Source organism: Drosophila eugracilis, unplaced genomic scaffold (genome assembly GCF_018153835.1).
Source record: "Drosophila eugracilis isolate 14026-0451.02 unplaced genomic scaffold, ASM1815383v1 contig_286, whole genome shotgun sequence".
Lineage (NCBI taxonomy): Eukaryota > Metazoa > Arthropoda > Insecta > Diptera > Drosophilidae > Drosophila > Drosophila eugracilis.
The window spans coordinates 59782-64075 of record NW_024573136.1 but is presented as its reverse complement, the minus strand read 5'-3'; positions in this window follow the sequence as shown (position 1 = coordinate 64075).

The window sequence follows — 4294 nt, the reverse complement described above, 5'->3', positions numbered from 1 at the left end:
CCAAATTCGAAGCATCGGCCATTCGCAAACAGATATTAAATATTGCACAACTGCATCTGTCAAATCTCGCATTTCATCTTTCGTACTCTCCGCAGATCTCTGTATTAATCCACAAATCTCATACCAGCCCGATCTGGCCATCGACGTTTCGACTTGGAAGCTGCCAGAAAATACGCCGCTCGCTGATGAAAGATTCTACCAATCACGCCACGTCGATCTGCTACTGGGAACCGAAGCCTTCTTCGACGCCTTAACTGTAGGGAAAATAAGGCTGGGACCTCAAGGCCCGCTGCTGCAGAAAACTCAGTTTGGCTGGGTCGTAACCGGCCGACTGCAGCAAACCGCGCCGATAGAAGTTTCCACTTGCATGGCTTTAAACGCAAGTTCAATTGATGTCAACCTCAAACGTCTGTGGGAACTGGAGGCAGTCGACTCGCCACCTCTGCAGAAGCCGGAGCATGCTATTTGCGAGGAACAGTACGAGAAGACCACTTGTCTCGACAGCACTGGTAGGATTGTCGTCAAACTGCCATTCAAGGCTGACCCAACTCGGTTGGGAGACTCATTTGATATCGCTCGCCGTCGGTTCCTAAGCATGGAACGTCGCCTATCGAAATCTCCAGCACTTCGTCAACAATACTGCGACTTCATGGAGGAGTATGAGAAATTGAGGCACATGTCCCCAGTTATTCGTCCTAAACTGCACGAGCCGCACTACTACATCCCGCATCACTGTGTCCTCAAACCCAGCAGTGAGTCTACTAAGCTTAGGGTGGTGTTTGACGCCTCTTGCCGGACGTCAAATCAATTATCACTCAACGACTTGCTATGCGTTGGCCCAACACTCCAGGAGGACTTGTACCTGCAGCTTCTAAAGTTCAGGCTTCATCGTTACGCCATCACTGCAGATGTGACCAAAATGTATAGGCAAGTAAATCTCGACATTATTGATCGCAAATACCAGTACATTCTTTGGAGAGCATTTCCAGAAGACACGCTGCGCACGTATCAATTGAATACGGTAACCTACGGCACTGCAGCCGCCCCATTTTTGGCAACACGTAGCCTCAACCACCTCGCTGATGTTCATCAAGCTGACTGTCCAATCGGCGCCGCTATCATAAAGTCGTCTTTCTATGTTGATGACCTACTCACGGGTGCAGACGACTTAGAGACGCTTCGCATTATCAAGTCACAGAAATTCTTCGTCGAGGGCATTTCCCACTCACCAAATGGCATTCCAACTACGTTGGATTCATGGAAGATCAGGCATCCAAGAAGCTCAGTTCCTGTGGCGAGGGACTAGCCAGCGCTCTTGGAGTGAACTGGAACCAGCACAAGGATACACTGTTCTTCAAGTTCATACCAAGGAACCACGCAACGCGTATCACCAAAAGAAGTATTTTGTCCACCGCATCCGCCTTGTTCGACCCGCTTGGTTTGCTCTCACCGCTTGTTGTTGTCGCAAAAATACTTCTGCAAGAACTTTGGCTCGCTGGCCTGCAATGGGACGAGAGCGTTCCAGAAAACATACACACGGCCTGGAGCAAATGCCTAGAATCATTCCAAAACAGTCTCAATTTTATCGATTCCCCGCTATTGCCTCCAACACAAGATGCGATCACTTCAACTTCATGGATTTTGTGACGCATCAATCAGGGCTTACGGCTGCTGCGTGTATCTACGCTCGGAAACGTCGACGGGAGATGTCGCAGTGCAGCTATTGACTGGCAAATCGAGAGTGGCTCCTGTGAAGAAAAATCCCTTCCAAAACTGGAATTGTGTGGAGCGCATTTGCTGGGCCAACTGTATGCGAAATTGAAGCCTCTATTAGCGGACAGAAAATTCTCGGTCTATTTCTGCTAAAACAGCACTCAGTCACACTGTCAGCATTCGTTGGAAACCGAATCTCCGAAATTCAAGAATGGACCGCAGATGGCCAGTGGAAATTTGTACCAGGTGAGAGCAATCCGGCGGACATAGTTTCGCGCGGAGCTGCTACAACTGAGCTGGCAGCATCGCTGTGGTTCACAGGTCCACAGTTCTTGACCCAACCATCGTCCCAGTGGCCAACCACTCCGCAAATCATCGAAGGAGCACATTCACCACGGCTGTGATCAGCAATCATGTTCTCCAACAGCTGACTCACATCAGCTCATACACTCGCTGCATTCGAACCATCGCATACGTCTTTCGCTTCGCCAACTTATCAAGAGGAGTCAAAATTGTCAATCCATCGCTTACATCGGAAGAACTTCGCCGAGTATTGTTCAGCATCGTCTACAATATTCAGCAACAGTCGTTCCTTGAAGATTTTCACTCACTGCAGAAAGCTAAGCCGCTTACAAGTCACCTAAAGTATTTAACGCCTTTTCTCGACAGCTCATCAGGACATGCTCTTATAAGGGTTGGAGGACGATTACAGAACGCCGACATCCCTGAATCTGAAAGGCATCCGCTGCTACTGCCTAGCAAATCGCACTTTGCATGGATTTATGTACGACACTTGCATCTGAGGAATTGTCACGCAGGCCCGAAAGCTCTAGTCGCGCTAATCCGTCTGGAATACTGGATCATCAACGCCAGGGACCTGGCTCGTCGAGTGGTGCGTTCCTGTATCGCCTGCGTTCGGTTCAGACCCAAACTGGAGAACCAACTCATGGGATCGCTACCACTAGAACGAGTGCTACCGCAACAGCCGTTCCAAAGGTGTGGCGTCGACTTCTGCGGACCGTTTAACACATATCTTCTCATTAGAGGAAAGGGTCCAACAAAGTCCTACCTCGCCGTCTTCATTTGTTTGGCATCCAAGGCCGTCCATATAGAAGTCGTCTCGGATTTGTCAGCCAAGGCATTTCTTGCAGCACTTAAACGGATGATCGCCAGACGGTCAATTCCAACCGACATCTTCTGCGACAACGGAACCAATTTCGTCGGAGCTGCCAACCATCTTCAAGAACTACGAGCGTTCCTTCAAGACAAAGCCACGCAAGAAGTCATTTCGTCTTATTTGTCAACTGATTTCATAACTTTCCATTTCATCCCTCCTAGAGCTGCTCACTTTGGAGGCCTTTGGGAGGCGGCGGTAAAAAGCGCCAAGAGTCTACTCTACAGAACACTGATGAATTCAAGATTCACCTTCGAGGAGCTCTGCACCATAACCACTGAAGTCGAAGCGATTCTCAACTCGCGCCCATTGTCTCCGCTGTCTCCAGATCCCAACGACTTTGGGGCACTTACTCCGGGCCACTTCCTGGTGGGGAAATCTCTTCGTGCCCTTCCAGAACGGACTGTGTCATCAACACATGCGTCCAGCCTGGAACGATTCGACGCCGTGACCGCGAGCAAACAACAGTTTTGGCGAAGGTGGTCGCTTGAGTACCTACAGGAACTACGCTCGCGCACCAAATGGACAACACCATCGGCCAACATCAGGGCTAACACCATGGTCATCATCCACGACGACAATCTGCCTCCTCAGCGATGGAAGATCGGGCGCGTCGAGACCGTTGTTCCCGGAAAGGATGGGCTAGTTCGAGTGGCCCACATTCGAACCAGCACTGGGGTGTGCAGCCGACCAGTGCATAAGCTGGCAGTATTACCCACGGATTCTCAATCTTGTTGAAAGATGATACTTTCAAGGCGGCCGGGATGTTCGGTCAAACTCACAATATTTTTCGTCTTACATACTGTTTCTCTTTGCCAATACAAATGTAAACAAAGCTCATTAACATGTATTAACCAATCTCTGTAAATTACTCTGTTAAAACATTATGTTATTTTGCCGCTGCTAATAAAAGGCAGTTGCTGATGTTAGATCTTGGAAAACGGTTGTCTTTTTCTCGACTGAGTTTTTAGATTGCAATTAGTTTATGCACCCCCCAACCTGATATCTTATGCAGCACAAAAGACACTTTGTGCATTAAACAAGCACAATGGTTTTTTCGACCGAGTTTATCAACATCTGTAGACTCCCATGTAGTTACCAATTTAACCTCTACACATTTTTCAGGATTTTCCATAGTTTTTCCATAGCCCGAGTTTTTCATTCATTTAAAAAGATCTTTTTCAAATTCATTCTTGGCATTCTGTCTATGTAAAGTATTTAAGTCAATATAAATCATTAGCCATGGTTTTTGTAAAAAGCGAAAAGCGAATCAGTTTTTAATTAAAACTCTAGATAATTCTTTAGAGTTGAACAAGAAAATTGTGAGCAGACATTATGTGCGTGTTCATAATCATCTTGATAGCATTCCTTTTCTGTCAAGTTACTATAGAATTCTGCTCTTGATGG